Below are 11,688 nucleotides of genomic sequence, written 5' to 3'. Positions count from 1 at the left end.
TTGTGTTAAAGGCGTATCCCGCCATAAATTTCCAATTTCAATTACACCTTTTTCTGTTGACAAATCGGTTATGTATTTACATTCGTTTATTATTGTGTATATTTCACATTGAAAAAAGAAGATATTTTGTGAAAATGGAAGAAAAAAATGCTTTAATATTTGAATGAATGAATGAATGAATGAATGAGAGTGTGGTGGTGACCTTATATACCTCCGATTTGGACAGTTACTATACCAAGGTGTCCACACCTTTCAATGTGGTGATTAACCTAAGAATTATTGATCGCGTACGTGCTATTGACAAAATTACAAAGCCTCTTTATTGAGAGAAGGCATATGCCTGTACTGCATATAGTGACATTTTGAACGCAGGAACTTCATCGAATTCCTCGGGAATATAGTGCCAGAGGCTCACAAGTCGTGAATTTTCCGGCAGAGCTTGGAAAAAACTTGGAAATACCGGGAACTCATACATGTATAGTAGGAAAACACGGGGAAATTCCCGGAAAGTCTTTAATGCCAAATATATTCATCATAGATGCCTGATGGTTATGAACGTAGTATGACTCTTTTGATACGAATGCAGGACGGCCGGTGTGGATGATGTCCATTTTAAGAAAGATGTTTATATTTTTATATGATATATCTCTTCAACAGAACCATTGCGTTTGAGACCATGCCAAAGTCAGGAAGTCTCCCAAGATTCCGTCAGCATGTCCTTCTCCAGGTACAGGAACCTAGCCGCCATCTTCACTGTCATGTTTGCGTGTCTTTACCTCTCTTTCCTACACCAATATTTCCTGATGAATAGCAACAACGATCCCAAAAGGTAATACAGATCTATTTCCTGTCGTGCATACAACTGTTTGCAGTGCAATTGAAAAAAAATAAAACACATAAAATATGTAAAAACAATGTTTTTTTTTAATTATAATATAGCATAATCTAATCATAAGGTTTTATATGCATGATGTGGGCTGCTCCAAAGTTTTGCGACTTCTTAGCGGGCCATCGAATCATTCAATTTTTTTTTCGAAATATCATATTTGCACATAAGTATGTATTTCGGCTTATTAAGTGTCGTGACTGTTTGTGTGGCACAACAAAGTAAAGGGAGCAGAAAATATGCCACAAAGTCATACCCTTTTCCTCAATAATTAATATTTCCCATTTTATCTTGGATATTGTAGTAATTATTGCAAATGTTAAATTGTTATTCCTACTTTGTACGTGCTATGGTACTTTTTGTTTTTAGCGCCTCTAAATACCCATTATTATTAAAGAGGAACTAATTCATACTATAAGATTAATGAAGCTATTTAAAATGATATTTTTGAGATGATCAAAACAATTGATACTACTACTGACTTTGACAATATTGTAGTTATACATTTAATCTCCTGTTAATAAGCATGATATGTGTACGATAGTATAGTAGTGCTACTATAGCCAATATGGTCTTTGGAAGAGTGGAAGATCCGTGATGTAGTGGTTCTGACTCTCGCCTTGAAAACAGAGGGTCGTGTGTTCGAATCCCACCGCGGTCTAGCGTCCTTTGGCAAGGCGTTAATTCACACTCTACCACTCTCGACCCAGGTGCTAAATGGGTACCCGGAAGGATATGCGAAAGCCTATTTAGTATGCCCAGCAATTAAGTCTTGGAACTCTTTTTTGGGAATGTTCCCCGGGGAGTGGAGAAGGGCGACTATGGGAAAAGCGCTATATAAAAATAGCTATTGTCATTAATTTTATTTTGTTATTGTCTATGTTTTCTTTTTATTCTCACAGTCAACCTTTGTATAGGATGATCGATTCCACAGGGTACAGGACAAATGGATTGATTTCCAATATATCGTTTAGCAGACTTTTAGCATCTTCGATCCAGAACAAAGTTAAAAAGAAGTTTCCTACCAGTTCGCCTCCTTCCAGTTTGCCTGCGGTCAATTCTACAACATGCCAAACTCCAGTTAATCGGATAGTGTACATCAAGACGCATAAAACCGGCTCTACGACACTGGTATCTATACTGGAGAGATATGGCTACTCGCGGAACTTGAGCTTTGCGACGAAAAAGAGTGGCCATATTATATGTGATGTGAAACTTTTCGAAGCTTCGATGATTTTTCAGATTCCATACAGGACTAGACAAGATTTCGACATGCTTGTCAATCATGCTCGATACAACCGTCCAGAAATGGATCGGGTAGTGCCTAGGGCCAAATATATTTCGATTATCCGACACCCGGTCACACAACTCGAATCTGTGTTCGGTTACTTTGAGGTGGGGTATCATCTAAAGATCCCCGGTTCGAACCCTTTTAGAACATTCATGTTAGATCCAAGAAGATACTACGAGCGAAAGGCTAGCTCATGGCGGAAAATTCGGAATGGTCAATTGTTCGACCTTGGATTTGATCATGAATTTGACGAGAATAAAGATAAAATCCAAGAGAAGATCAAGCAGCTTTCCAAAGAAATTGATTTTATGTTGATCAACGAGTATTTCGACGAGTCTCTGGTAATTCTACGCAAACTTTTTTGTTGGGACTTCAAGGATATTCTGTATTTATCACACGGGATTAGAAGTAAAACCCATCGGTATAAAGTGTCTGAGGACTTAGCGGAGGACATCCTTGATTGGAGCGCTGGGGACGCCATGCTGTATGAGCATTTCAATCAAACTTTCTGGGAAAAGGTGAACGATTACGGACCAGACTTTCAGAAAGATGTGGATTATTTTCACAGCTTGGAACAGAAGACAAGCGAGGAATGTGTCAGCGCGGGCGAGAGGAATCGGAAAGATAAGCGAGTTGAAAAGTTTGTCTTGAAGTCAGACTCATCGAACTTCTGTAAAGATATGCTTCGGGACGATTCAGCTTTTACCAGTTTGATTCGGACAGGTATGGTCAATAGAGCTCTCTTGAAAGCCGGTAAGTCTATTAGCAATCACATTCATAGGGACATTCATCTTCCTACGCGTCCAAACCGGTCCAATAGTAGAAAGAAGGTCGCCCTTTCTATTCCAGGTCGCCGAATCACAAACTTAACCGCGCATCCGAATTTGATGAAACGACTCAAGGAGAAAAGATGATCAACCGTGAAAATAAAGAGACAGATTAGAAATAAACTGCTCAACTAAAGAGGAAGAAAAACAAAGCAATATCCCACTATATTTTGAAGTCGTATACTTTGTTATATATTAATTTATTGATATGAATACGATGAATTGTATATCATCGCTGGTAAGGTTTAAATTAACACCTTTGTCTCTTTCATTGTAAGATGATGTACTACTTATTTTAGACCTACTCGTGCCAAAATTGGAAACTGTATATCCGTACTTGTAATGGTCAGTAACCGTAAGGAGTACCACTATTCATAATACACTGTAGGGCAAGAGGGTCACTTGTCATAAAAAGAGAAGAGGGTCGTAAGTCGGATAAGATTTTATTATTATGAATAGTGACACTTCTTTTCGATTCCCGACTCTTTTCTTTGATTATCACGAGCGATATGGTCCCCTTTCTGTGTTATGATTAGCGTCTCACTTATTCGAATATATATGACTTAAAGCCATTCTGAATAATCAGGGGCGGATCCAGGATTCTCCAAAGGCGGGGGGCAAATATTTCGGAGGAAATTTTTGACAAGCCCCCCCCCCAAAAAAAAAGTTTTTCAACCACAAATTAAGGATATTTGACCCCCCCCAAAAAAAAGGTCTTCAATTTCAAAAGAGGTGGCATTTTTACATTCCAAATTTTAATTTTGCTTCTCAAGGGGGAGGGGGCGTGCCCCGGTGCCCCCCTGGATCCGCGCCTGTGAATAATGATGATAATGAATAGTAAACTTTTATCTTTATGACCAGCAGTCCTTGTGTGTGTCATTTAGAGTCAGTGAACATAGTGAACACTTGTTGGGGCAATCGATAAAAAAATCTTAACCCTAAAAGGACTGGGCTATATGGGAGCTATTGAAGTGATAATAATAATAATAATGATAATAATACCATAATAACAGCAACAACTCTTATTTACCCCAGGGAAGCCACTCTCAGCTGTAAGCTGTTCTTCCAGCAGGCCCTATACACAGTAAAAACACTCTTTAAAATGTTTAAACAACGTTGTTTACTGTATGAATCGTACAGTAGCTGCTCTATTTATTGAGAATTTAATTTTAGAATTAAACTTTGTTGTTTAAGATTTTAAACACTTGTTTAAATTGTTTAAACTACTATTATACGATTCCTATAGTAAACATCATTGTTTAAAAATGTTTAACATTATACGTCGAGCGTCTGACAAGAAGGCAGAAGGTCCCACTTTACAAATCTTTTGATATGACTCGGCCGGGGATGGAACCCGGCCCACGACCTTCCTTCATGAGGCGGACGCTCTACCACCGAGCCACCGTGTGAAATGCCCTTTCTGTCTCCATCTGCATTCCATTGGTTTATTGAATTCGATTTGTGAAATGTGTTCTGTTTTTTTTTTTCAATTTGTTTCCCCTCCACAGGGATTTTATTATTATTCAAACATAACAAGATATCTTTTCAATGACAAATCAAATTAATTAATTTCTTTGTAAACTTTACCATTTTACAATTTGACTCTGCGATATATTTTTCATTCTTGAAATAATTCTTAAGTGCAAATTTGATATTATCAAAAACAGGTAATTGATGTTTTACTCTGGAAGTGTAAATCATCAGCCGTATCACTATAAATGAACAATTTAATGCATAATTACTTGAACCTCTTAAACCAAATAATTTTTCTTTATTAGAGAACAATATTCTATTTCCAGTTTTAAGAAATATCCATTGCTCAAACCTGTCTAATGTTTAATACATGTACATTCACAAAGTAGATGAGTGACTGTTTCACGGTGTACATTACAAAAAGTACATTCTTTTTGTTGAGCTAAATTAATTTTAAACAATATTTCATTTGTATATAAAATGCGTTGCATTATTTTGAACTGAAACCAACGTAAATTCACATCGGTAGTACAACTGAATCCAATAGAGCAATACGACTGTCATTGCTTGTCATTCATATCGAATATACACTTCCACTTAAGAAAATTTTTACACTCCACTTTTCTTTTCTTTTTAAGAATCGTATAGATGTGTGAACAACCTTTATTATATTTCATAACAAGTGCTATTGTATCAGGGATAATAGGTTCTTGGAACTTGCTAAAGTGTGTGCCATTGCTAAAACCGTCTCTTATAGCATCACATAATCCACGGTAAAAAAGAAAATTCATTTGAACATTGTATTTTTCCTGAAGGTCATTCAAAGAGAGGAAATTGCCATGTACATCTAAAATATCATTAACAAAACGAACACCCCTATTATTTAGAGATCTACTGTGAATTGAGCTATTACCTATTTTTATAAAATCATTGTTCCATAAGGGTTGGCAAGGTATATCATTACAGTGCATAGATAACAGTGTGCTATACGCTAAGAACATTTCTTTCCAAAAAGGATTTTTTCGCGTGCCAGTCTAAAAAATAGCTATTTCCCATATAAAGATCCAAGTTTTGAGTTTTATGCAAAAAAGACTGAAGAAGACAAATAATATTACCGTCAATGGAACCGTTTATCATTTTTTTCATCCAAGAAATTTTCAATGACTGGCAATGCAGATTTATGTCTATCATTTTTACTCCACCTTCAGAATAACTCTGAGACATTTGATTTCTACTGTTCTGTTTTGGGTATTTATCCTGCCATACGAGTTCCCTAAATTTTCACCGATGATGGTTGACAATCGGTCTCGACTGATCAAACATGTAAGAGATGCTTTTATATATGTTTAATTATTTATCTATTTATTGATATATTCATTTTCCACAAATCCTCAAAGTATATTTCATAATAAATGATAAAGTAAATAATTTAATATCCGTGTACCTGGTTATGAATTGCAATCGATTACTTGCTTTACTTTTTCTGCTTCGGATGTTCTGTTATGGTATCATCGTGCTCAAGAATTGGTTGAGAGAGGGAGAGAGAGAGAGAGGGGGGGGGGGGGGGGTAGGTATTGTGAATGAGAGAGTGGGAGGGGAAATGGGTTGTCCTTATCATGTGTGTGTAGGGGTGTGTGTGTGGGGTGTGCAAGACAGGGAGAGAGAAAGAGACGAAAGAAAAGGACCGGAAGGAAGGATGTGTGTGTGTGTGTAAGTGTGTGAAAACGATGGGGGATTTTAAAATGGGATGAAATGATAATACATTTAGGTTGATTTCTGCTTTCCTGCAAATCATTTAGCCATTTAATATTAATTATTATTAAAATACATATGAGGTTGGGGGCTCAGTTAAGTAATTTTTTTTTTCAGATATAAAAGTATAATTTTAAGGAGATTCATTCCGTCCTTATTTGCTTTAGTTCTTGGTAAATATATATGTATTTTTTAACATATCCTTGTTGATATGAAATGAATATTTGTATTTTTTGGTATTTATATCTGCAGTTTTCATTTGAATGAAATCCTTAATAAAAACATGTTGAAAAAAAAGAATGATAAGGGATTAACGAGGTATTTGGTTGGACATGTTGGAGGCAATACAACATTCATTTCTTGTTTTTTTTTCTTTTAAACAGGCATCAACCGTATTACATTTCGGGCACGGGTTCAAAGGGGTACTCCAGGCTGAAAATAATATGATATGAACAAATAAAGAATCACTGGCGTAAATCACGGGGGGGGGGGGATATATCTCCCCCACTTTTCGAGGAGGGGGGAGATGGCCTGTACAAACATCCCCCGGTTTTTACGGAAGAAATGAAAAAAATCACAAGAGATATTTGTTTTGTTGGTGAAAATTCTTCCTAAAGTACCGCTTAACAAATTAAACAATATCATTGGATCATAAAATGCAAATAAAGAGCCAGTTCACCATTTGCAAACGAAATACTTTTGTCCTTATAACATTGAAGAGAAACCCCCGTTTCTTCCAATTCATCAATGTTGGGGTTTAGGGGGAGGGATTAAGATGGAATGTCAAAACATTTTGAATGTAATCTCTAATAAAACCATTAAACCATCATGGGGTAAAATCATTTTTATCATAACTTTATGAGACATAACTTGCCCAGGGCCTACGTTATTGTTCCTGGTGCTCGCATTGTCTGTTTAACAAGATATATAATCCTGTTGTACTAAAACATCACGTTTTCAAGTCAATATAAACCAAATATATTTTCTAGCACTTGAGTTATCATATATTGACATATGCTTCTTTTCATGACTCAAAAAATGATTGCCCCATGTTAAGGTCTCCGTAAAAAAAAAACATTTCCTGTCCGTGATTACGTTCGCATTATTGTGGATTGGTGAGATATGTCTGCTCTTCGTGAATTCCTAAAATCAGTCCTTAAAATGTCCCTTCTTCTGATCTGAATATGAAAAATTTTCAGCTCGCACTTCGCGCTCGCATCATTTGGTTAATGAAATACCTATATGGTCCTAGTTAATTCCTACAAAGAAACCTTAGAATGCCCCACTTCAGGTCTGAATTATCTAAATTTTCAGCTCGCGCTTGCAATATTTGATTGGTGAGATGCGTATGATAATCATGATTGCAATGACTACAAAGAGTGTTTCATGTGTTCAGATGTAATTCTAATAAAATCAGCAAGCGCTTGGCACTCGCATTAGATGACTATGGTGAGATATGCATACTCTTAATGGATTCCTAAAATATATTCCTTAAAATCTCGCTGTTTGTGGTCAAAATATACGAAAAATTTCAGCTCGCGCTTCGCGCTCGCATTGTTTAGCAAGACAGGTACCTATCATGATTACATAAATTTGATTATAATGTCCCTTTTTAGGTGTGAATATAAAAAAATCAGCTCGCGCTTCGCGCGCTCACTCAGTGATTAAAAAAATTTGCTGGTGCCCCACAATGCCGTGACCCACGGAACGCCAGTGTGGACATATCAATGACAATTCCTTGCATATCTAAAAACATGATTGCAAAAAAATGCCAAAATATTTCAGTCATCCCCCCACCCATCAACACGGATTTACGCCAGTGAAAGAAATATCAGACAAAACACTAAAAATTTGATTAAAATCGGACAAGGAATAACAAAGAAACAGTTCAGTTCATGTTTTCATGAATATTCAGTGAGCAAACTGATGATGTAATATCTCACTTGTTCTTTAATTTGTATTTGATTATAAGAAATTTATTTATCTAGGTTTATCATTTCTTTTCCTCCAAGAACTATGAAAAAGTTGGATTGACAAGTGATTTAATGCATTATATATCTTTGCTGCAACTTTTTTATCACAAGGGAGACATCACACTCGTATCAGAAAATGAAATAATAATGATTTCATGTAATAACGATAAGTGACGATGTGACATCATCAGCCTACCAAATGAATATGCATGACGATGTGCATATAACTGTTTTAACAAAATATTGCTAGACTTTGAAATTCAGTAATTTCGTTATTTTTGTCAGATTTTGAGGAACTTTTCAGCAATTGGTTCGGTGAATTGCATTCTATGAGATATAAATATATTCATCCGGAGTACCCCTTGAATACTATACAGTGCGTCCCACAAAAAACGAAACCGAGATTTATCATAACTTCATCACAAATACAATAGACAAATGACCTACCATTGTAAAGCTTAGAATCTCCTCTTTCATCTGAAATTACTTAGATTATTTCTTATTCACCCATGAGTGAGCAAAAACAATATGAAGAGGGGATGCCAAAAAGTCACTTGGCGGGCTGTATTTGGGTTTCATAAAAGAAACCAAAATTTTAGAAAGTTCAATATTTGCTCTTAATTTGATACCTCAGTCACAGAAAATGATCAAGAAATAACAAAGTTCTGGTTATTTGAAATAAGGCTTAAATTTCAATAATTTCATAAAATGAAGAGGTTTTACAGGCTAGCGTTCAAACTCACTCGACACTCCGTTTTGTTGACGATCAGCCATGCATTAAGTCTTTTGTTACCGTGCGATAGCTTCTGTGGAAACCAGTAAAAACACGTTTATTTAATGAAATTATGGAAATACAAGCATTTTTTGGAGGGATCATAACTTTTTTACTTCTTGACCATTTTTGTGATTAAGGTATCAAATAAAAGAGCAGATATTGAACTTTTTAGGCAGGTGATTTTCTTTTTGAAATTCAGATACCCCCCGCCAAATGAGTTTTTGGTATCCTTTCTTCAAATTGTTTTTGCTCACTCATGCGTGAATGAGGAATAGTCTAAGTAATATCAGATGAAAGAGGAGATCCTAAGCTTTACATTGGTAGGTCATTTGTCTATTGTATTTATGATTAAGTTATGATAAATCATCGCTAAATCTTGGTTTCGTTTTTTGTGGGACGCACTGTATATCTACAATATTATTTCACCAATTTTATGTAGTCTCTGTTATTTCTAATTGCATTTTGGCGGTATATTTATGACAATCTTTCTGACAATCACAAAACACATGAAGACGATACACAAAATTGCGATAAATGCGAGAGGAAAAATTACCGCTGAGAGTCGCCACATACCGGCGCCCTCTGATTTCTCTTTTTTAATCTAATATTTTAAAGCTTGAAAAAAAAATCATAGATGGATCAATACCTGTCCCCTACCCTACTCCCCTCCTAATGATGTTTCTAGGATTAAATTGGTTTGAAATAGAAATGAATATGTCATTGACCTATGTGCTTTTCCCAGGGACACACTAAAATCGTTTTACTATACAAGTCATGATCCATATATATCGGTATAATTAACGTTAAAAGTCCCTCCTACACCCCCTCCCCCCAAAAAATGATTGAAATATAAGAAGAAAAGCATTTAAACAAAACATGATTCCATACTATTTTATTTCATTTAGATAAGATGCCGCGATTGTTTGTTATCATTTTAACGGCATAATATTATGCGGTTAAACGTCACAGTTACTAATTATATCTTCAAGTTTTGATTTATTTTATTTCCAGGCAAAAGACAACAAGAATATGTAGAATTGAAGGTGAAGAAATTACCACCGACGAGTGCCTGGGGATGACTAAAGAAAAAATATTTTCTGAAGCTCTCCTCACTAGTCGGGATTTACAAATATACAAGAAATAAAATCGGTATAAAATGACAATAAATGTTCAAATGCATTACTTATTAAAACAAAGAATATAACAATCAAGAGTGTTTGTTTCCATACATTATAACGTCAGTCACAATATGAAATGTAAATGCATTCAAATAAACAAAGTTATGCTATCATCAGATAGTAAAGCCTAGTCAGAAAAAAACATAATTATCATTATTGACTACATTCATAAATCATATTATTGAAAACACTTGGATGACTTGAAGTATAATGATAAACAACTACATGTGTTAAGAAATTAAAATTAGAATGTAATGTGTTTTTTTTACCTTTCCCTGATATGCCTGAAGAATGGGGGGAAAATTGGGACAAAAAGTGTCTATAACGGAACTCACACATATTCAATAACATTATTTATTTAAAGATTGGTGACCAATGTGGCTTTCTTAAATCGTTTGTGTGCGTGGGGGGGGGGGGGTGTGTTTGTATAAGCCATTCCAGACTCTCCGAGATGTGTGTATGTGGAGGAGGGGTGGGGGCTTCCCCGGGCATTATACGCCAGTGCTCATCCGAAAACGTTCATGATTTGCCCTCATTTTTTAATATAGATGCATGGAGATGGCAATCATTTCAAATGAATGCCAGTCCTGGTGATTTAAAAGACGGTTGTTACATCGGGACATCCATTGTGTAAAAAAGTTATTTTAAAATGATAATGATAATTGATATGTGCCTAAAAGTTTGGAATAACGAGTGTCCAATCAGGCCAAACTTTAACAATTTATTCCACTTTCGCTTTAAAGGCAGGTAAAGTACAGGTCCATTCCAACGAAAAGGTGATTTTAATAAAAAAATCCAACAAGCATGATATTGACAATTTCATCACAAACGGGTGTAAAATAAGAAAGTCATGACGATTCGCCTAGTATTCACCAAACAGTTATATGCACATCTTGGTCGATGTGCAAATGAGAAGACTGATGACGTCACCCACTCACTATTTATTTCATATTTCATAATAAGAAATATGGAATATTTTAATTTTCTCCTCATTTTCAAGTGAAACAAAATTTTTTCTCCCAACATGTGGAATTAACATTATCAGGACGGTCCTCATTGTCACATCTGTAAAAAAATAGAATATTGTATAATTCAAACAATAAAAACAAAATAACGAGTGAGGGACATCATTGTCTCTCTCATTTGCATATAAATTATTTTTTCATATAACTGTTTTGTGAAAAATAAGCAAAACTTAAATGTCATCACTTTCTTAATATTAAATTTTCAGCGTTATATTCTTGTTTGATTTTTCTCTATCAATTCAAATCAACAATGTTCTGGGACGGACTTACCTTAAATTGCAAAATTCGTATACTGCCAACTCATCCACTCACCACACGGTCATCTTCATTTCGTTTGATAGCATTCCGTCCATCAACATTTCGTCTAATTCTAACAACCATGTATTTGGTCCAATCAAAATTTGCACCTCTAGGAAGAACAGAGCCACCATTTGACTAGAGTGATCCATTCGTTTCTAAATATATTTAATCTTAATATTTTGTAGCATCATCATTTTGATTTGATTTG

The 11,688-nt window shown here is 35.3% G+C and overlaps 1 pseudogene; it reads left to right on the top strand.

Moving 5' to 3' along the window:
- The first annotated feature begins 258 nt into the window (after positions 1–258).
- On the top strand, positions 259–3,613 carry LOC121412285 (annotated as a pseudogene).
- Positions 3,614–11,688: the final 8,075 nt, after the last annotated feature.

The sequence above is a fragment of the Lytechinus variegatus genome, chromosome 3 (assembly GCF_018143015.1).
Source record: "Lytechinus variegatus isolate NC3 chromosome 3, Lvar_3.0, whole genome shotgun sequence".
NCBI lineage: Eukaryota > Metazoa > Echinodermata > Echinoidea > Temnopleuroida > Toxopneustidae > Lytechinus > Lytechinus variegatus.
Note: the sequence above shows the minus strand (reverse complement) of the source record. Positions and strands in the feature narration are given on the sequence as shown.